The 23,418-nt window shown below is 40.3% G+C and overlaps 1 protein-coding gene across 8 annotated transcripts in view; it reads left to right on the plus strand.

Moving 5' to 3' along the window:
• The window catches only part of LOC141107939 (leucine-rich repeat and fibronectin type III domain-containing protein 1-like protein), a 920,596-nt gene that overhangs the window by 356,463 nt on the left and 540,715 nt on the right, over positions 1-23,418 (plus strand). Inside the window, exon 3 of one of the 8 annotated variants that reach the window (XM_073599024.1) lies at positions 8,751-8,888. The exons of the other annotated variants lie outside the window; for them this stretch is intronic. The gene's annotated coding sequence lies outside the window, so the exon portion shown is untranslated. The remainder of the gene's footprint in view (positions 1-8,750; positions 8,889-23,418) is intronic. 8 annotated transcript variants of the gene reach the window in all.

The raw sequence follows: 23,418 nt of genomic DNA on the forward strand, positions 1-23,418 counted from the left end.
CTCCTGTAGTATGTCCGCAGTCTCTGATTGTCTCCTGTAGTATGTCCGCAGTCTCTGATTGTCTTCTGCAGTATGTCCGCAGTCTCTGATTGTCTCCTGCAGTATGTCCGCAGTCTCTGATTGTCTCCTGCAGTATGTCCGCAGTCTCTGAGTGTCTCCTGCAGTATTTCCGCAGTCTCTGATTGTCTCCTGCAGTATGTCCGCAGTCTCTGATTGTCTCCTGCAGTATGTCCGCAGTCTCTGATTGTCTCCTGCAGTATGTCCGCAGTCTCTGGTAATCTCCTGCAGTATGTCCGCAGTCTCTGAGTGTCTCCTGCAGTATTTCCGCAGTCTCTGATTGTCTCCTGCAGTATGTCCGCAGTCTCTGATTGTCTCCTGCAGTATGTCCGCAGTCTCTGATTGTCTCCTGCAGTATGTCCGCAGTCTCTGGTAATCTCCTGCAGTATGTCCGCAGTCTCTGAGTGTCTCCTGCAGTATTTCCGCAGTCTCTGATTGTCTCCTGCAGTATGTCCGCAGTCTCTGATTGTCTCCTGCAGTATGTCCGCAGTCTCTGGTAATCTCCTGCAGTATGTCCGCAGTCTCTGATTGTCTCCTGCAGTATGTCCGCAGTCTCTGGTAATCTCCTGCAGTATGTCCGCAGTCTCTGATTGTCTCCTGCAGTATGTCCGCAGTCTCTGATTGTCTTCTGCAGTATGTCCGCAGTCTGATTGTCTCCTGCAGTATGTCCGCAGTCTCTGACCCTCTCCTGTAGTATGTGTATTAATGTGCCCCTTTACTTGCTCAATTATTTGGGATTGCTCCACTGCTCAGTGAGCGGTAATGATGTGCATGAACCTCTAGCAACCAATCAGCAAACAGTAGTGATCTGCTTTAATCTCTAGCAACCAATCAGTAAGTGCTAATGATGTGCTGTAACCCCTAGCAACCAATTAGTGAGTGCTAATAATGTACATTAACCTCTAGCAACCAATCGGCAAGCAGAAATTATGTGTTGTAACCTCTAGAAACCAGCCATTGAGCAGTAATGATAGGCTGTAACCTCTGGCAAACAATTGCAATCGCTGCGTGATCTGCTGCAGTAAACTGATTTTGAGTCTACCTGCTATTTTTTGTATGTCTCAGAATGGAGAGGGGGCCCCAAGAAAATGTTTGCCCAGGGCCCAATCAAAATTAAAGACGGCCCTGATGAACAGCATGTAATACAGCATTTATCGATCATTTTTATGATGTGTGTTTAATGGCACTTTAACCAACCTGTGTTTCCCAGCAGTTTTTTCATGATGATCATAGAAAGCAGACCCAATCCCTTCGTTCTGAGGAAGTTGATGACAATTTATGTTAAGTAAAATGTTGACAGAAGTATAGGTACTGGGATGGGAGACATAGACCAGTTAACAATATTTTTTATGACTGTAGGTAACAATAACATATGGACCATAGTGCATAGTTCATTTAGTCTAATTCCTATACCAAAAATTACATGAGAGTGGGCAAGCAATGCAAGCCAAAAAAAAAAAGCAATTCTTATACCTTCCTGCAGAAAACAAAGCAATAAAAAAGCTCCACCGATTAAGATATTATCTGTTGCACACAAGCAATAAATCAGGGCTTGATGGTATGCATGTGCAACTATAATGGATTTACAATGGCCTTATGCAAGGACAAAGCTGATAATGGGAAATAGGCCCCTGGTGTGCTGTATCTTATATCTCCTTAGTTTATCTGCTTATGGACATATAGCATACAATGTGGTGTGTTATTTAAAAAAAAAAAATTTTAATTTTCTTTCAGGCGTGTGGCGTTTGCCCCGTCAGGCCACCATGCCAAAGAGCAACACTTTATATAAAGATAAGCTCCAGACATTTAAATACATTTTATGCATGCGTGAATTGTCTTACTTGTCAAAAAATTCTTCTTTGTTCTACTGTTTAGGCCAATCCGGCAGATAGAACAACCAGATCCCTGACCTCACTTTTATCCACTGTGGTTAAGAAATAAAGCCTGGTCACTGACTCACCTTAGGCAGGCCATAGACGATGCAAATGTATTATCTGCAACCATGGGTTGATTCCTCCATCAACACAGACCGAGCCATTGTCTGCTCCCAGTGGTGGTGGGGGGGCAAGTTGTCCCCGCCGCGAGAAGACCGTGTTTATTGTTAGTGGATATAGCAGCCGCTAGCGATGATCGCAAATAAATCCAGCAGGCTGCTTGTAACCAAGTTGATCTATCAACTTGGTACATTCAACCTACCCACACATAGTTTGAATGTCGTTCGGTTTTATGGCCAGCATTAGCCTGGTATTGGACAAAGATGGAAGAGCAGCTCACTGATAAGGCTACCTTTTTGGATAATAGTGCTACTAAAATGTAATAGAATTGGGGAGAAAGGCAGCATATTGCCAGGCAGGCCTCATAGTGAGAATCTCGTAGTAGCAGGGATAGGGATATTTATAACTGCTGGGGGTAATGCACTATAGTAAGTGTTTACATGAAAACCACAATCATGTAGGAAGTGGTTCTTTTTTTAATTATCAAGTTTATTAAAACCAAGCACCAAGTCTAATTTAAGGCAGACAGAACTGTTTACTGTCTCCACATTACAGCATGGTGCAATATTCCTTATAGTTTTACCAGTATATTATTATTATAGATATAATAAGGAAGGGTTAAAACCTTATCAGATTTTTTTCTTTTTTGGTTGTCTGTGTTCTGCTGGGCAGATTTCGAATAATTTTCTGTCTTCAAAGGCAAAAAAAGTGAGAGGAATTCTCATTTTAGACATTTGTCATCAGATCATTTGTCTTGATTGGAAGATGTCTCCACACCTCTTGCTCCCATGGCAACTCTAAAATTTCGAATTTCCCCTCATTTTCTGTCTCAAAAACAACTAGTCACCAGGAAAAATAGATGGGTGAATCTCCTCAGCTGAGACACAGACAGCTTTAAAAACTTGGCAGAGGAATTAAAACTCCCCCACTCTACAAAAAAGTTTTTATAAAGCTGAAAATAAGTCCTACCTGCAATGGTAAACATGAAACGGAGTAGGGAGAATTGGGAAGTTTTACTGCCACCTCTTCATTTCTACAAAATTGGAAGTCATGAGACTGTCAAGACCTGGTTTACCTGCTGGTGGTACTGTGCTTCCAAGAGTGGGAGGCTGCTGTTCCGGTGTCCACCAGCAGGTATCTCCCAGCAGCCAACAGATTTCAATAATCAGTCTCTGCCTGATGCTGACTACTGGGAGGTTATTTAGTATTTCCTCTACTAATTACACTTCGCTTCAGTGTTTTGCTTTGCTGACAGATACTGTTTGACACTTATCCTGAGCCTAGATCCTGATCTTGCTCCTGCCCTGCATCCTGAACAATGCTCCCCTTGTACTAGTACCTGATTTCAGTCCTAGTTCCCCCCTTCCCATCTGTTCCCTGCTTCTCCATTTTTCCCTGTTTATCTGTTTCCCATTATTGTGTATATTGTTTTAAAGTTAGCATGTTAGGTATTTTGTCTTAGGGTTATGGTTCACTTCTATTATCACATTTGATGTGTTTTCTGTTTGTGTGGATCTTAAGCCTTGTACACATGATCAGATTATTGGATGAATTTTTGTCAGTTTTTTGTTGGATGCTAGTCTCAAATTGAAAGTGAAGGGAGTACTTACCATCGGAACATTTTCTGACAACAGAATTCAACGTCGGAAGTGACGTAATGTGTTGAATTGTTTTGTATGTGTTCTTTCATTTCTGAGCATGCCTAGTCTTGCTCTTCAGATTTTTTGGCAGAAAACTTACATACTAATGAAAAGAAAATTTTCGGCGGCTGCACATCCAGTTTTTGTTTGACGAAAATTCGTAATCAGCTGCCAAAAGCAGAAAATCGGCAGATCGTTCATCGGACGAAATTTAATTTCAGATTTTCTGACCGCCTGTATGGGCCTTTAGTTTAACTGTAAATCTTAATTTAAATATATATAGTCGAGTATCAGTTTCCTAGTGTAGCTATGCACAGGGACACATTGCAATCCTGAGCATCCTAAAATACTTTTCAGCTCTATCAAGTCACCCCTCAATACCTTATACTGGTTGTGTTAATTCTGTAAGTGCCCTCTTCAGGGACCTGACAAAATAACTGTGATTGGCAACTGTAGCTCTTGCTTAGCATAGGAGCTTTGAAGGATGGCTATACCTAATTTATGAGAACCTGTGAATCTGATAGATCAGATTGAACTACTCTGCACGGAACCTAAGACAGGGCAGATTTGGCTATTTACAAAAGAATCTGTTGTCTCTGCAAAGGCTACAGTATTTTAAAACTGTTACATTCCAGTCTGTGTGTGGCAGTCAGTGTCACAGACCTTACTTAATATATAACTAAAAGCAAAACTTATTTTTTAGTTTTGGACGGTGTGGAGAGGGAATAGAACCTCTGTTAGTTTGTATTGCTGCCTTTGCCCCTGTTAGGGAGATTCACCCCATCTATTTGCCCTATTTACTGTTATCATTAAAAGTGAAAGTAAAGGAAAACCCCAAATTTTGGGTTGTCCCAGAAAAGTAATACAGGGGAAATCTTCCAATGGGGACACTGGTTCTGGTGACCTGGGAGTCCCCAAAGGATTCCCTTAATTTGCAGGGCTTTCCTCTCACGTCCTGTTTGACTGTGGGGCAGGAAGTGGAGGTAAATCTTCGCAATGGGGCACAGATGGCAAAAAAAAAAACCTGACAGGTTATAACCCTCCCTTATTCTATCCAAAATGGGGGGTGGGGGAGAATTTTGCCTATAGTTCTACTTTAAATGTCAGAATTGCAATAGCACATGCAGTAAGCAGTGCGTGTTTCTGTTAAAACACATGGTACCTACATTTGTTACAGACTGCTCTTAAATTTGTGAATATATGGCAACGCTGGTGACTGGTAAAAGCTAGTTGTATATGCATACCTCCCAACTTTTTGAGATGGGAACAGGGGGACATCTATAAGCAAAAGTGTGTTGGCATAGGACACAAACCGTAATGAAAGAGCAACCCCGCGCCAGGTGATATAATCCCCTGTCTGAAAGGCAGGTGCTGGTCCAGTCTGTGGGCTAAGCGTAGCAAGCAAAGTATGCAAGGAAGGGCGACGGCACCCCAAACGTCAGAGAATAACAACACAGAAGTTCTCAAAAAAGATCACTTATCCGGCGCTTAGGAAAATAAACTAGTAAAGTGGAAGAGCAGCTGCTATAGTGTAAAAAACATTTCTAAAAAGGAAGCAATTAAAACTACAATTTAAAATAAAATTAAATCAAAAAGTAGTCTTTCAAACTTCAGCAGCACTAAAGGTTTTACATAGAAGTCTGATTTTTAGACTATCAGACTTCTATGTAAAACCTTTAGCGCTGCTTAAGTTTGAAAGACTACTTTTTGATTTAATTTTATTTTAAATTGTGGTTTTGATTGCTTCCTTTTTAGAAACGTCAGAGAATGATGAGCTTTATTTTCTAAATTCCATACAGGACATCAAGATCTCACGAAATGGCAGCATGGTTTCATGAAAAAATTTGCTTAATCATAATTTTTTCTGTGAAGTGCGTCAACCATGCTGCTGTCCTCCCTGTTTTGCAAAATCTTGATGTCCTGTATCCATTTGATTCAAATGGATACAGGACATCAAGATTTTGCAAAACAGGGAGGACAGCAGCATGGTTGACGCACTTCACGGAAAAAATTATGATTTGATGAAATGCAAACTTCAGAGAACAATGATCTTTATTTCATCAAATGTATACAGGACATCAAGATTTTACAAAACAGGACAGCAGCATGGTTGACGCGCTTCACGGCAAAAAATTATGATTAAGCAAATTGTTTTGTGAAACGCGTCAACCATGCTGCCGTTTCGTGAGATATTGATTTCCTGTATGGATTTTATAAAATAAAGCTCATTGTTCTTTGAAGTTTGCAATGTGGTCACCCTTCCTCGCTTACTTTGCAGGTATAAGACAAAACCATGCCATGCTCTCCTAAAGCAGAATTATACAAAAAAAAATATTTGTTAAACCCACAAGTGTTTTTTTTTTTTTTTTTTTTTTTTTTTTTAACCACTACTTTTTCTTAATACTGGCTTTTGAAATTTACAAATGCAGCAATTTAAAAATTGGATGAAAGGTTTGGCACCAGAAAACACTTTTTGATAGATAGTGCATTTTATATACAATTATATAGATCAGACCAAAATGAGGGACAAATGAGGAGGAAAGAGGGACTTTGTTTCACATCAGGGACAGTCCCTCGAAATCAGGGGCAGTTGAGAGCTTTGTATTTGGCTGCATGCAAACTATTCTAAACCATCTGATCACATTTGCCTCATGCACACTTGAGCTAAAAAAAAAAAATGCTTGTTTTTACATGCATTGACATTTTTGACATTTTTGACTTTTTTTTTTGCCTCTAAACACCCATCCATGTCCATGTACACATAGGCATTTATAGGAGCTTAGAGGCAGGAGCATTTACAGGCAGGAAAAAAATAAAACCATCACCATAAAAGAGAACGCTTAAAGCTAGGTGCGTTTATTGCTTCAGCATTTTTTCATTTCAGTGGGCAGAATAAATTGGTATTCTGACAAATGAAGTAAACAAACACTCAAGCGCTTGATGTGCCTAAGTGCATCTAAACACTGTTGCCACAAAAGCAGCTTAGGTGCATTTTTGAAGCTGCTTCTCTCCTGCTAGGAGAAAAGGTGTACAAAAGCCCAAGTGTGCATGAAGCCTTATAGGATTTTATATTGCCAATGATACAGTTTAGTATGCACATGCTGAGATTTTTCTACAACTCTGGCAAAAAAGCAATGAATTGTACAGTCACAGTATACAGTATGTATGTGGGTAACCATCAGTATGGTTTTACTAAATGGTTTCCTTATATGTGACCCCATTCTCAGGCATTCTGCACACTCTGTAATAGAACTCCACTTTCTCCATCCTTATCTCTTTTCTTTGTTTGTTTTTCATTATAGACCATTCTTTGTTTCAGGCCCTAGAGCTTGATTTATCATATAAATATATTGTATTTAGTGTCCGTCATGGAAAAACATGCAGCTACGTTATTAAAGATTACTGCCAGAGACCCGCAGAGTTTGAAGATTATTAGGGTTGACTTTTTCTTTTCTCCATAATTCAAAAGAACAAGTAAAAAATGTTATTAGACAGAAGTTGGCCCAAATTGCAGGGGAAAAATCAAGCAGTGGCAGCAGTTGTTTATATGATAAACTTCTATTGAAAAATACAGTTTAATATTTCATAGAATATATATATAAAAGATCCATATGGAGAGCCTCATAACTAAACAACAGAGAAACATATATATAGATGCACATAACACTATATGAGAATACAGCATAAGTGCAACCCAAACCCATTATAAAAACTAAAAAAAAAACTAAATGTTTTTATGAGTTAGAATGGCGGTTATGCTGTATATTCATTCAGTGTTGTGTTCTTATATGCAGTACGTATAAAATAATTGACCATTAATATTTCTCATTGCAATAGTCTGACTCTGTTGTGGATTTTATATATTTATATACATATATATATATATATATATATATATATATATATATATATATACACACACACACACACACACACACCGATCGGCTATAACATTATGACCACTCACATAACATTGATTATCTCATTACAATGGCACCTGAAATTGGGTGGAATATCTTAGGCAGCAAGTGAACACATTGTCCTTGGAGCTGATGTGTTAAAAGCAGAAAAAAATGAGCAAGCATAAGAATTTGAGTGACTTCTTTGACAAGGACAAAATTGCAATGGCTAGATGACTGGGTCAGGGCAACTAAAAAAACCGTTTCTCTTGTGGGATGTTCACAATCTGCAGTGGTCAGGACCTACCAAAAGTGGTCAATGGAAGGAAAGCTGGTGAAATGGCGACAGGGTCATAGGCAGCCAAGGCTCCTTGATGCACATGGGGAGCGAAGACTGGCCCATATATTCTGATCCAGTGGAAGAGCTATTGTAGCTCAAACTGTTAAAAATAAAGTTAAAGTAGTTGTAAACCTCAGACATAAAAATATGAACAAAGCATATCCCTCTATAGTGTGTGGTTGTCTCAATCCAGAGTATGAAGTGCCATTTCTGTTTGCTGCTCGATTCCTCTATCTGCATGAGTCAGTTCTGGCAAGTTTTCCTGGCACCAAGAGAAAAAAAGGGACAATAGGGAGCTTCTGCACACAGCCTGTGACTGATAGCCTCAGCTCTGTTCCTTTGTGCTGTGTGAAGGGGGGGGGTGTGCCCTTTGCCTCCAATCAGCTCTCAGGACTCACCTCACTATGCTGTGCAGTGTGTAATTTCAGCTCTCTGTCCCCTGTTTCCTGACAACCTTTAATACCCTGGACTTTTGAACAGATGAAGAGAAGACAACAGATAAACAAGTACAACTTATGTAGGAAGATTTGTTTCATCTCTGTGTATCACTTGAGGCCAGTCTTTTCACTAGGTATATGTAAGGGTTTACTAACACTTTAATGCTGATTCCGATAGAAAGGTTTCAGAACACACAGTGCATTTCAGTTTTTTGTTTATGGGGCTGCGTAGCCACAGACCAGTCAGGGTGCCCATGCTGACTCATGTCCACAACCAAAAGTGCCTACAATGGGCACATGAGCATTAGAACTAGACCACAGAGCAATGGAAGAAGGATTGCCTTGTCTGATGAATCATGTTATTTTCTTTTAACATCATGTAGATGGCAGAGTGCATGCAAGAAGAGATGGCAGCAGGATACACTATGAGCAGAAGGCAAGCTGGTGAAGGCATTGTGATGCTTTGTCTAGTGGAGTTCATGCCTTGATTGATGTCAAAAGGGGAACCTACTCAATAATAGGTGGGTGGTCATAAGGTTATGATGGGTAGTCATAATGTTATAGCTGATCAGTGTATATGTAAAAGTTTGGACTTTAGATGGTCAGCATACAAGAGTGGTGCAATTCTAACTTATGTGAAGATTTCATAGAATTCGATAGAATGTTGAGATGTAGGATGGGTCATGTGATCTTTTCACTTTTTAAGGCTATTCATATACATAGGAACATAGCTCCTCTTTGTTTTTGGGGTATGTGTCTGAAACTAGTACCCCTTGGTCACTTCGACCTAACTGCCCTAATTTTAGGGGTAAGCTCTACCTACTGCCATCCACCTGACCACTAAGAGTGCTCTTCATAGTCACTAAGGCATGCTCATTTGACAGGTAGGTAGGTGGTGGTTGCTGGGCTGAAAATAAAAGTCTTTAGATTTATAATACTTTGAGTCTGCTAGCAAACCCAAAGAATGATCCAAAATAAAACATTTCATACTTTAAAGAACATTCTTATAAAATGTATAATAGCCAGCCTGACTCCTGAACACACAGGTTATAAGGTGGACATCATGTGGCAGTACATTTCTTTAATTCAGGAATAGTGGTAGAGCCTACAGATAAAATGAACATTACCATATTCCCAAGTTGGAGAAGTCTAATTAAGATGTATGACTATTATTAAGGTCTAATGGATGGCAGCAAATAGTGAAAATTATATCATTGGAGAAGCCACTTAGCCGCTAGGGAGTTTGAGGGATGGGGTTTTTCTAATGACACATATAATTTATAATGCGTATCCACAAGGTGAAAGTCAGAAGAGCTTCTAGTCTAATGAAAACACAAGATATTGTTTTAAAATGTGGAGTCAATGGAATTACAAAATACAGTCAATACCTTGGTCTACCTTTCTTTTGCAAATTAACAGACAGCTGATATACAATCTAACTGATCTACACATGTTTGCATTGAAGCCACCTTGTTCTCAATGATGGCAGACTCTTAAAAGATCTGGTCAGGTTTTGGACACCTAAATATACACATTGTTCCGGGCTAGTCAATAATTAGGATGACAGCCCCAGAGCCAGCAAGCTCCTTCAAATCCAGATCAGAAAAAACAGCTCCCTTATTTCTTTCCTGAGAGTTTCCCTTAAAGACAACAGGGATAGATACTGTTGAATCGTGATAGCTGGGGTTTACTGTGGTTCAAACTGTGGTATAGGCTTGTGTCAAAGGGACTTCCCTTGCTTCGGAACTGCTTCTCTCCTCTTATTGGTCAATGGAGGATGAAAAATCCATTTGAAGTCGTTTTATGATGTATCACAGCCCTGGAACTTGTATCTTAAAAAAAGACAATTGCAACTTTCATATTTGGTCCTGGATTCTTAAAGTGTATGTAATCCCTAATGATTACTTTTTAAATTATAAAATGTACTTTTTTGAAAAAGTATATTGTTACTGTATATTGGGACATGTCAGGAAAATATTAATGCAGACTTGTAAAATTACATGAAAGGTTGACTTTGAGCTGGTTTCATAATGCAAAGGGCAACATGAACATTTTGAATGCCATATGAGCCAATCTGCATTCTGTTTCTTTGTATAAATAAAAAGCAGCAGGCATATTGCTGTAGGGTACTGCACATCATCTTCACTCTTTGCCCTGCTTGTAAAATAAGGCTGATGGAAAGTCCGGCCTCTGAAGGTTGTACAGTGGAGATGTTGGGAGATGCTGTAAAGATGAATTGATAACAAAAGCAATTAGGGTGAAGGTGATATAGAAAATATGAAGTAGATGCTGCTGATGAAGGTCATATGAAAGGCACAATGTAAAGATTCTAAAAGGAGATGAAGAAATATACCTCTCGTGTAGAATGCATGTGAATTGGAGAGGTGTACTGTAGTAGATGCTGGAAGGTGAAGATTCATAAGGCATGTTGGGCAAGACCAGACACATAGCAATATTATGATCATTACATGCTCGGTTCCACTCAGAGATATTCTAAATTGCATTATAATGAGAGAATCCAAAACTGACAGTCCCAGAAGGTTATACTGCCCCCACCCTTGTCTCCACAGCATCAGTGTTTAAAGGAAAACTGCAATCAGGGCATGATCAAGATGTAAGTAAAAAGCCATTAAGATGTGTCAGCTTTTGGAAGAAAAAAATTATATATCATTAAACTTCAGGTCGAAGGTTGTGATACTGGAATGAGTTATAGAAGGGTATAAAGTCATGGTGGGTATGATTAGTGCAGCGATGGTAGTTCAAAAAACAGGCAGAGGCCAGGCATTAGCACACAGGTTTGTTAATTGCAGTGATTTCACTTTCCTTCTATTAAGCAGCTGTATTGTACAGTAAAACTGACAAAGAGTTGCCCTTTAAAGTGAACCCATGTTAAGCTAGGTACCAGGTTCACTTTAATGCAGGCCTCTTCATCACCTTAATTTTGCTCCTTCAGCCCTCCATTCAGCCTCTGAGAACAAAAGCAAAGTCAACCGAGTCATAGCTTACATGGGACAATAGACTTCCCATGTAACAGCGATGATTGGTGCAGTACTGTCCCATGGCTGATATACATGCTGCTCCATACCCGGACGCATAGGTGTGCGCAGCCTCTTGCATTAGGGTGTGCACCCCAAAGCTTAAATACATATGCATGTGTATATGTACTGATGGTGTCAGTAGGGCAGTGGACAGTGTAATTTAGTTAATTTTCTTTTCCCCAAATTTTTGGGCTTGTGTAACATTTTTTGGGGGGGATGAAATATCAGTGGTCAAAACAGGGGGGAATATGCAGCACACAAGGCAATTAGGGTGTGCCCAGGCACACCTGGCACACCCTGTGCGCACGCCTATGCCCGGACGTGTCAGGTATTTCCTTTGACTCCCAATGCTAAGCACTGCATTGGGTGAACAATGGAAAGGTAATTATATGCCACTAGGGAGGGGTGGAAGATTAATGTAAACCTGTTGCAAATACATGCTTTTAGGACTCACATGTGGTAGCCCTGTGAAGGGCAAAGTGTAGTGGATTGTTTTCAGAGGTTGTTTGACAGGTGGTGAGGAGGTATTATGTCATCCCTAAAGGTCCAGGCCACCATGACATGCATTGCTTAGAGTTGTGGGGCAGTTGCAGTGCAGCCCCATTCACATAAATGGGCCGTATTTGGCAGGTAGTCCAGCCCGCCAAACCCAGTGGGTGATAATTTATGCCACATTGTGATGCAAAGCATCATGGCTGTGGCATGTCACTGTGTGTACCCTGTATGGCTCCCTTTGCAGTTTAAAGCGGAACTTTACCCTTACAAACTTGAAAAAAAAAATGATGTTCATCAAAAAAAGAAAATACATTCCACATTAATAATGATGCTACCAAAATTGGTGTGTGCTGTAAATTGCCTCCAGCATTGCTCCTGTTTCTTTTTGCTGAAGGCTACCATTTTGCTGAAGCCCAGAGCACTTAAGCAGCAGTAAATCTTCAGGCTGTCAGCAGATCAGCCTCTAATGGCTCTGATTTTCGGCACAATGCCAACAATGGAGAGCAACTGAGCATGTGCAGAGCAAGGTGAGACAGTGTATTACTTGATTTTACAAAGTACAAGCACTTAATTTTCTGACTAAAGGTCCACTTTAAGTGGAGCTGTAAAAAGGCAGCTCAGCCACCAGATTTTACTGTTCCCCAAGCACAAGTGTAAAGTACGCTTTACTTGTAGATGAGATCTTTTTTTTGCATACTCACAGAGCTCTGGGAAACTTACATAAAGACTTGAGCGGAGCTCCATAGCCATCCCCTGCCCTATTACTCCATTATTAGTACAGAAGTGCGTTGCATTACATGTGGGATGTCAGGAAGGGCTTTCCTAGGCTATCATTTATGCCTAGGCCGATACTTACATACCGAGTGTGCTCAAGGTCAGGGGCTTTCCATATCGGCAAAGAAATGTGTAGACACGTTTGTTCTTTTTGGTGCCTCCATTGGCACCAACAACAAGCAGTTGCTTTCTATAGCTACCTCATTATGTAGGACAGAACACCATTGTGTATCCGTTATGCATCTTCTTTTAGTAAAATGAAACCTAGAAACAAATATAGCAGCACATCCCCGAAGGATTGCAAGCATCTGTCTGCGAGAAGCAGCATCGCGGTGAAATGTACGTCTCAGCAGATAAGACAAACAGCTCTGTATTACTCAGCCCGCTGACACACATTAACGAGCACCCAGCTCATCTGGAGATTGCGGTTGGTGCGCTTGGAATTAAAAAAAAAAGTGTGATTCTAAGTAAAAGTCCTGCCAAAGATGAATAATAATTGTACAGAGCGCAGCATGATAGAGGCAAAAGTCTGGTAGATTAATAATAAAATATGGAACAGTTTTAGAACATTTATTTTCTCGTTCTCTTCCTCATACAAACAGATCAGCGTGGAATAGATTTTAGCATAATGATGAGCCCGTAGCTTTGTAGACTAACTGATGAAGGAGTGGCTGCAATACAAATTGTAGAAAAATTTATCCTTTCAACATTTTTTTTTTTTTTTACCTGTGACATATGTTTTTTTTTTATTTTTTCATTTGTATGCACTTACCTTTCTGTAGTGACTTTAGAGTTATTTTAAAGTCTACAGTATGTACGCTCTAACGTTCTATTAACAAATAGGCTCTGCTGTTTCTTTAATTGCTTGCTATGTGTTTAAATCTTCCTTGTAGGTGTTTTCCAATAATTACTTGTTGATCCTGCCATTTTTACTGTCTCTTTTTGATTGGCTATTACAGAGTGACAATGCTAACCACTGGCTCCCAGTGCAATGGTAGTGTTGTCACCCTCCTGTGCATGCTCTTTTGGGGTACTACAGGCATAGCCATGCTGATATACAGCATGATACTTTCTTTGTTGACTGCCAGTGTCCTTAAAGCTTCATTACTGACTCATTGATTCCCTGATTTTAGTCATATCTGACTTTTCACACAGTAATAAAACCCTGGTGATTGTGCCACTTGTGAATGCCTGTCAAATCTTCTCATTGGTTGTAAAGGCAGAAGGTTTTTTTATCTTGATGCATTAATATAAAAAGCATTCTGTGTGCAGTCCCCTTCAGCCCCCTAATACTTACCCGAGCCTATCTCGATCCAGCGATGTTGCACGAGAGACTCGGCTGTCCCGGACTCTACCACCTCATTGGCTGAGACAGCAACGAAGCATCATTGGCTCCCACTGCTGTCAGTCAAAATCAGTAAACCAATGAGGAGAGAGAGGGCCAGGCCACGGCTCCGTGTCTAAATTATGGAAAAAAAGGGGGGGTTTGGGACTTTATATGAGGCCAAGACATGAATCGTCAAGTGCCTCCATCTCTATTGAACTGACATAACTTTGACACATTGATGCCTCCCCCCAGTCGGTCTCAGCCCATGGCGCTGTCACCTACACTCACAGTTTATCTGTAAGTTACCTATGGGTGATCCATGGATATCACCCTCATTATTTATACCAATTGTTCTTCCACTTCCCTCCCCCCCCCCTTATTTGGCCAATCACATCAATTAATTTTACATTTATGTTTATATATTGTTGCATCTGCTCTGAAGTTTGGCAGTTACCCATAAATTGCGTTGAGCTATATAGATGTCGTCATTGCGTTTTTAATCCAAGAGTGATATAAAACAATATGTACATTATTATGTTGGTTTTATTGGCCTATACCAAGTTGTCATGGACCTGTTACATTATGTTGCGGTTTCCTTTTTATCATGTTGTTAATGTCCTGTACTTTCATGTTACCATGTTACTATGTTATCTTCTTACTATGTGATTCATATGTAATTAAATCATATAATCATGCAATTGGTTCATGTTATGTTACTATGTACATGCCATAACACTATGCGATTAGGCTATTTATCATTTTATACCCACCGTCACTCTTTGTTTATGTTGTGCTTCACACAAAGTCCCAAACTCTCTCCTTATGTCAGTCCGTGTCTAAATAGACACAGGGAGCTGCAGGTCGGCTCAGGTGCCCCCATAGCAAGCTGCTTGCTGTGGGGGCACTGAACAAGGAGGGGCCAAGAGTGCTGAAGAGGGACCCTAGAAAAGGATTATCTGGACTGCCTGTCCATTCACACACAGCCACAGCCCCGCCCCCTCTCTCTCCTCATTGGCTTAATGGTTGTGATTGACTCCCGCTGCTCTCGTGCACATCGCTGGATCGTGATGGGGCACAGGTAAGTATTTGGTGGGGCATGGCCGGGCTGGAGTCAGGGCTGAGGCTGCCATTCACCATGCTTACTTAATGTACACGGGTCTACTTCATGAATTGTGACTTATGGATCTTTTCCTTTGACAAGTATTTGGAGGGGCTGCTTGCACACAGAAGGTTTTTTACCTTCATGCATAGAATGCATGAAGATAGAAAACCTTGAGAAAACCACTTTAAGCCCAGAGAACAGGGGAGATCTATGGACACCTGAAATGTGTTGGCTGGCTGTTGTCCTTTCCCTGGTCATTTCCTAAATCAATAAATCAGCCTTTCTCAACTTTTTCAAGGCAGAGAAACCCTTGAAAAAAATGTCCTTCTCTAAGGGAATCCCTGCTAAAATGATTATATCTAAATTTCATGATACATTAGTGTTATGGTCTGTGGAAAGAATGTTCTTTACACTTATGGTCATTGGGAAGAATTACCCCTTTATAGATTGCTAAAATGATCAATGGTGTCAGTGGGTACTTATTTAAGAGGAAAAAAATATTCATTGTGGTCTAACTCACAGGGGACATCACCAACCCTGCATAGAGGGATGTTGTTCTCATAGGGAGTGTTGCCGTTCTGTCTGCTGCCTACAGTAAGGAAAGGATTTTTGAACTGAGATTGGGGGAGGGGGGATTTTTTATTTTTAATTCCTGTTTGCTAGAGTTGGTCTCTAAAGTCCCTTCTATGGGCAAATCTTACCACTGATCCCTGATTATTAATGGGAGCTTTTATACAGCACTGATCTTTTGACTTGGGGTGAATGACAGGAAGTTAATTCGCTGCCTAATGTTTTTTTTAAAGGCTTAGAGACCTTGGTGAGTAGGGGACAAATGTGTCTGTTTTCAGGCACAAAACCCCCAATTTGCAGTTATTCCAACTCCCAGTATTGATTTTATTGATTTACCGGAAGTAACGCAGAGAGCGATGTCGGCCGCCGGAGCGCTGTACGGGCTTTGATCACAGGTAAGTAATTCATAATGCCTTTGTCTTGCAGGGTTTTTTTTTTTTTTTGTCCTAGGGTTTACAACCACTTTAAATGATTCAGATCATGAAATAAATTTTAAAATTACACAAAGATAACCTGAGTTCCAAGATGCAGTTTTTAAATTATTATTTCATTTATTAAGTGAAAAAAGCTGTTCTACTTGCCTGGCCCTATGTGAAAAAGTAATTGCCCCCTCAATGCTGAATCATGAATGAACTGTGATCAACCACAACTTTTTGGAAAGCCGAGTTAAATTTCACTTGCCACACCCAGATCTGATTACTGCCAGACCTGTTGAATTAAGAAATCACATAAATAGAAGCTGGCTGACAAAGTGAAGCACGCTAATGCCCTGAACACACGACCGTTTTTGCCGCTGGAATAAACTCTGAAGGTTTTTACGACAGAGTTCCGACGGAATTCCGCTCAAGCTGTCTTGCATACACACGGTCACACCAAATTCCGCCCGTCCAGAACGTGGTGACGTACAACACGTATGACGGGGCTAGAAAACAGAAGTTCAATAGCCAGTAGCCAATAGCTTCCGTCTTGTACTTGCTTCAGCGTATGCATCGTTTATGGTGCGTCGGAACAGCATACAGACGAGCGTTTTTTCCGATAGTAATTTGTTCCGTCGGAAAAATATAGAACATGTTCTCTATCTAAGTCCGTCTGAATTTTCGACAGAAAAAGTCAGATGGGGCATACACACGGTCTGTGGACTGATGAGACAAAAAATTAACTTTTTGGAAGGTGTGTGTCCCGTTACATCTGGCATAAAACTAATACAGCATTTCATAACAACAACATTATACCAACAGTCAAAAGAGGGTTCGGGACTTTAATTGAAACATGCAAAATATAAATGAGTAACAAACTGTAATTTTAGTAAACAGATTTATTACATATAACCTTAAATGGGTCGAAACTGGTACACACATACACATAAATATGATGTCAATTCCATACAACATGAAAATACACATCAATGCAAGGGCATGGTGTAAATGGTAGCTCACAGATCAATTTCTAAAATCATGGAAAGATGGAAACATGATAAAAGGGATATCTGATAGGCATTGGTCAAACATAAAATGGTACATGTCTAAATGTGGCTCTAAATAGAAAACGCATTGGTATAGCATCTGTATCTTGATGCGTTTCGTGGTTAATTACCACTCATCAGGAGCAGATGCTGCCAGGGTGTCTAAAAAGTATAAGTGTAATAAATATGCAATAAAATAAAAAGCCAGAAAGGGGGCAGATACTTTTTCACATAGCTGTATACTGTGTGTGTGTGTGTGTGTGTATGGGTATATATATGTTGCGGCTATTCCACTTCTTCAGGACCAGCAATATGCTAGGACATACTCAAAAAAAAGTCAAGCTATGTGATAACATATTTGCGTTCCCGTAGAAGTGGAATGCCTGTGAAAAACACGTAGACTAGCATTTTGGTTTGGATATAATATGCACCTTGAACAAATTTTATTGTTTTTTATAATAAAGTATTACTAATTATTTTATATATATTCAAGAGGAGTGTCTCTAAACCTTTCCTGGGATATTTATTCAAAAATCCCTATTTTTCTTTTTGTTTTGGTTTGCTCTACATTTGGGATGAGAACCCAAGAAAACTATTATAGAGCAAGTTCTTCATGGCCCCCACATCCTCTGTTAGGATCTTTCATAAGCTATGAAGGAATTGTTTACTGTATTTTAGATCTAAATGATATGCATGAAGGCAGGTGCAATCTATTTTCTCCAACTGCAGCAGCAGTGCAGAGGAAGAGAAAGTCAAGAGGAACATGGTTCCTCTACGGTTTCCTGGGTCACTGGGCAGCCATCCGATTCTGACAACCTATGTGACTCTGGCCACCATCTTGAGTCAATCAGAGTCTATTTAAGACCCTGGCTCCTAAGTTTGGCATGCATTTACCATGTGGGTAATGTAAAGATTCCAGATGAGTAGGAAAAGCCTAGGGATCTGCCACTCCTCCTGGAAACCTCCCCACTTTGGCACTGACTGACCAGGTTGCATTCCGCCCCTCAGCACAGACTGTCAGTTCGGCTGAGATCTGCTCTAATACAGTCTTCTGTTCAACTGCAAGTGTACCCGATCAGGCTGACCTCCTGCCGGGCTTGTTGTGAACTGTTATACTCTGACTACAATGCAAGTTATTTCTATTGCATCTGGACTGTGTGTGTGTGTTACTGCCGCTGCACCCACCCACATGCATAACAGGAAGTACATTATTTTTTAAAAAATTAACACTTGGCTATAGTGGAATGTACCTAATAGGATCTCCTTTATTATGCTAATTTAGATAATATTACTGGATTAAAAGAAATCTGTTCTGAGGGAAAACGGCTGCCATTGATGACATCTGCTTCCAATAATGCTACTTGCGTGCCTGTCTCCGGTTTTAGTACTCTGTGTCGCCTACTTAATACAATTTTGCAAATAAAGAGTTCTCACTTGTTGACATGCATCTTCTTGGTCAATGCCTCACATTTTATTGAAGCCAGCAACCACCAGGCAGCTAGCATCTTCATATCAGCAATGGCAGCCTCTGTATTTCTTTCAATGTTCAGGAACCTTGACTGCCGTATTCAACTAGATGGCTCTCTTCTCATGGCATAGTACAGCCTTGTTACACAAGATATCCACAGGCACGGCTTTTTATCTCTGTGATTAAATTGATTCTGTCATATTGTCTTCCGTGTCACAAATTGAGGTCACTGTGTCACTCAAAACACATTTAAAGTGACATTATTTTGGCAATGCAATCTCTATAACTCAAGGTGTAATCTTTGCTAGGTGCAAAGTGTTCCAAAGACAGAGACATGTTTCAAAGGTCACTCCTTCAGCCCTGTCTGCATAAGTGTATTAATGATTCTGATAGTTAAATATAATTATTTTTGACCAGCCTAATATATTTCAATTACATACAATAGAGGAACATTTACAGGACTCAATAGCACTATGGTGACTCAGTATTAGAGAGGAATTTCTGACGGACCATGGACTTTATTAACACAGAACAAACTACACTGATCAGTAGCCCATGGTAACCAATTAGTGATACGCTTTTACTAGTTTATCATATCTAGTCTGTCAAGTGTGTGATTTTTGCAGAATGTGGTGCATCACATGCTGTAAAAGAGGTGTGTAGGTGGTTTAACAGATGTTAAAGGGCCAGTCCAACCATAAATGAATTATAGTGAGCAGTGCGTTCTTAAGATCAAAGACAACCTGTGACTTTTTCTAAGTTCTGGTCACTTAGTCCTACTGCTACAACATGAATGATTCCTGTTACATTTTTCCATAATATAAAAGTAAGGGAGGGGCCATCCGTCTACAAAAGGGTAATTTTTACAGTAAAAGTTGTTATACTGTGGACTGCTTTATCACATTCGGTTGTAATGGCAGTCATAGAAAGCCCTTAACCATTTCATGCAGTTTTACTGCTGCAGGGCAGCCACTATGCACAGGATCATGTATATATACATGATCCCACACCTCTGGGTAGCGGGCACGATTATGTGGGTAACGCGGACTCAATGTGCCGCCAGCACCCGCTGATCGATCGTTACAAAGGCAGAATGGCAATTTAAACAAGGCAGACTGCTGTTAACCCCTTCTCTGCCAAGCACAACCAAACATTAAGGATGGTGTATTAGTGTCTGCAACATTTTGCCCCATCTCCCATCCTCATAGACCCTATTCTGGTAGCTTCTAATATGCAGTGAAGTGGATTCGTCCAGCAGAAGTTAGCATTGATCAGAGCTGATGCTCCCACCAAAGGCTTGTGATTAGTTTAGACCCACTGAAAGTTAGGAAGCAGATGACCGATATGTTCAGCTTTTGTAACAGAATTGATAATGTCTATATAGCTTCGACAGCTAAGAAGCTATCTCCATATAACTTTAGCAGTATCAAAAAACACTGATGGGGGCATCTAATAGACTTGGGCCATAGGTTAAGCAGTTGTGTATTAGGCTGGCCATGTACTGATCTAAATTCGGCTGGTTCAGCAGGAACTGGCAAAATTTCGGTCCATCCATGGACAGGCTGGTTGTACTGAAGTCAATCTGTCGGCTGGTTGTACTGAGGTCAATCTATCGATCTTCTTTAGTACAACCAACCTGTTTTTTTTTTTTGAATGATCACTGTCATTGGCTATACTGGGCAGCAGTGATTATTGTTTTCTGATGGCAGGGAAACCTCCTCTTGTCAGAATACAATAGCGCAGCAGGAGGGATTCTCCCATCAACACAAACTGTGTTGATGGGGGGAATTGAGCAATTTCCTTTCCTTCAACCCGTGGTTGAAAGAAAATTGCATAATATATGGCCTGCCTTAGGCCGAGATTCATGGTGCATGATCCAAAGGCCAAACCCTTTTTAACAACAGTTAAAAAAAATAAAAAAATAAAAAATAAGTATAGACAATTGAACACACTTGGCAGTTCTGCTTTGCTCTGCTGGCATCCCAGAGTATCAGTAGGTCTGGAAAATCCAACCAGACAATCACCTTTCCCATGAACAATTGCATGGGTGTGTCTGCTTAGGTTAGAATGAACCTATAGAAATTCTGTTAATTGGCCAATGCTGATGTTGGTATTTAGGAGCTAAGTGACTGGTGATGGGAGTCCTTCAGACATGCAAGAAAGAGAACTTTATAAAAACAAATTAAAACCTAATGAACGTTTGGATAGAGACCCATCAGAAATATTTTTCTGGATCCCATGTTTAACAATTGCAGGAGGACCAGCACCCCAGCATGACAATTGCAACCTGCACTTTCCTTGTGCTAATAAAGCAGAAAACTTACTGAAGAAATATCAGATCATCAGGAAAAAAAGGGATCATTTTTGTATCCTAACAGTCAGTTTATGGCCTCTTTCACCCGGGGCAGACTGGCTACAATCTGCTTGCTCAGCAGGGGATCTGTCCACTGATCCCGCTGAGCAGGCGGATGACAGGTCCATGTCCGCTCTGCTTATGCAGAGCAGACATGGACACAGACCGCTCCCCTCTATGGATGGCTGGATGTAAATGGACCACCTGTCCGTTTACACCCGACTGACATCTGGCCTGATTCCTTGGATAGAAGGGGAACACATCTGTCGCTTTTTGGCAGATCAGATCGGATTGGATGTAGGCAGGTGTAAACGGACACGTCCATTTATATCAGCCGCTTCATATAGAAAAATGGAGGTTCCAGTCTGGTCCGCCTGAAAAACGGACAGGTGGACCCTATCAGAACCTCTGTTTGAAAGGGGCCTAACCCTAGTAAAAAAATCATAATTCCTGAAGTGTGCAGAAAAGCATTGTGAAATGCAATGTAGCACCTACTTTTCCCCAGACAGTGGGGAGAGGACCACAAGGTGGCTAGGTTGGAGTAGCACTTTATCCCAGGACATAATCCTTAAATCTTTGTGGGGTAGAAGAAATTGGGGGCCACTTTAGAAAGGTTTAACGGTTTATTCAGTTTAAGGTCAATAAATCCATGGAGAGAGAGAGGATAGGAGACATTGATACTAAAAAGATGAAAGGACCTTTCAGCCAAACTTGCACTTTGTATTCTCCAGACTGTAGAGCAATTTTAAGACCACATACATACTTTATAGATGAGCCACTAAGAACTCCCTGCAATATCCAAATCTTGTACCCAGCTCTTCCAGACGCTCTTTATCCCTGCTGCTCCAATCTGGTTAGTAATTTTCCTGCACCGCCTACCCTGGATATAACCTCCAGCAGGAATCTTTAGGTCCCAGGCTTGGACCCTTTTTATCACAACACACCCTCCCCAGGCAGCTGGTCTGGGAGGAAGGGAGCTGCAACAACACACCCTCCCAGACAGTGGGCCTAGAAGGAAGAGCCTTTTCCAAGGTCACCCCAAATATTTATAACCTCCCCAGCATGTACCACTGGCAATAAACCTCCTAATGGTTGGCCAGGGAGGCATAAATATTCATAACTAAGATTTATTGTATCTTTTTACACTATTATTAGGGACACTCCTCAACCGCAAACCGAAACAAACAATGAACTTGGCTTAGAGGAGACCTATTGAAAGCAGAACACCAATTCAAAGCTCAGGTTGCCTATAGCTCAGAATGTAGACTAGGCTGCTGCTTAACCTAGAGTCCTTACACTAATTTTACAATACAATTAATTTAAATTCTGATGTAGATGTGTATTATGCTCTGATGTGAAACTCTGCAAGCATGGTGCTAGTATATAAATTGGGGAGTGGCACTGCCACCCTATTTTTAATTTTACAATGTTATATAAGGTATCTGCCGATTCGCTTCCTTTATCTGAATTGATATTTATAGACCTTTTTAAGTTTAGGTTACAAAAAAAAAAAAAAAAAAAATACAGCAATCCTCTCATGCTGCACTTAACATCAAACAGACTTCACAACAGTACTTGTCAATAAAATGGCAGGAACAGAAAAGATCGTTTTAGATAATAAAGTTTTTTATGACCGCCATTGTACTAATTCCGTGCACCGCATGTAACCAGCGCGGCCAAATATCTCAGTGTACAAACGGCACAGCTAGAAATACAGATAATGAGAAAAACTTGTTAGACTGAAAAAAAAAACTAGAATGAGTCATTTACAATACAAAACCTACAGCCGAAGTTCAAAAAAACACCAATTTATACCAGTTTGTTTCTTTTAGGTGACACTTTTCCACAACATATTAAATAGAACCATTCATATCCGTCACTGCCACAAAGGAGCTTACAGTCTATTGCAGCATTTCTCAACCAGGATTCTGTGGAAACTGTGTGTGAAAACTTGATAAACTGCAAATAAAGAATGCTGCCCTTTGCATATCCATATCCATATATCATTGCATATGCATATTTGGAAAAATACAGATTGTGAATGTATACATTGTCTGCATACTGGCTGCAATGTTTCCTGCAAACAATGGGGATTAGTTTATTTCCACCACTTTTTCACATCAGGGATATATAAAATGTGGATAAAATGCAGATAATTGCAGTGGAAATATGTCATCTAGCATTAAGCAGGTATCTTGCCATATGGATCGGCGTACCTTCCATCTGTCTGACTTTCAGCCTCAATCCCCTCTAGTCTCTAATTTTGCTTCAGACTGTCCCAATTTTAATATTGATGTATAGGTTTTTATGGATAGTCTCTTCCAGCGGCAGAAGTTTGTATATATTTTCTTTCTATATTATTTAGAGATTTGTTTAATACCACTAACCTTTAAGAATTATGCTTTCTATATTGCAATTAAAAGTACTGGTAGAACCGTGTACAATTACTATTAAACCCATTT

Source organism: Aquarana catesbeiana, linkage group LG09, assembly GCF_042186555.1.
Source record: "Aquarana catesbeiana isolate 2022-GZ linkage group LG09, ASM4218655v1, whole genome shotgun sequence".
In the NCBI taxonomy this organism is placed as follows: Eukaryota; Metazoa; Chordata; class Amphibia; order Anura; family Ranidae; genus Aquarana; species Aquarana catesbeiana.